The following is a 358-nucleotide window of genomic DNA, read 5'->3' on the forward strand; positions in this document are numbered from 1 at the left end:
ACGCACGCACGCACGCACGCACGCACGCACGCACGCACACACACACACAAACACACACACACACAATATTGGCCACATTTGCGGGAACTGGTGATAACAAATGTAGGCAAAATAACTTTTACATGACAAAAAATGTCCAATCATGCAATTAATTTCATTTTACTCATAAATTTAATTTACTGAAGGAGAAAAGCTGCTGTATTGTGATCAACATTATAAAAAAAATATCATTACGACATAAATGGTCCTGTGAGTTAGCATTTGTTGGGGGTGGGGGTGTGTCTATGTATGTGGGAGGGGTTGGGTGTCCAGCTGGCATGCGTGAGTCTGTCCTCCAGGTCACTGTCCTCTGGGGAGT

Source organism: Austrofundulus limnaeus, unplaced genomic scaffold (assembly GCF_001266775.1).
Source record: "Austrofundulus limnaeus strain Quisiro unplaced genomic scaffold, Austrofundulus_limnaeus-1.0 Scaffold368, whole genome shotgun sequence".
NCBI lineage: Eukaryota > Metazoa > Chordata > Actinopteri > Cyprinodontiformes > Rivulidae > Austrofundulus > Austrofundulus limnaeus.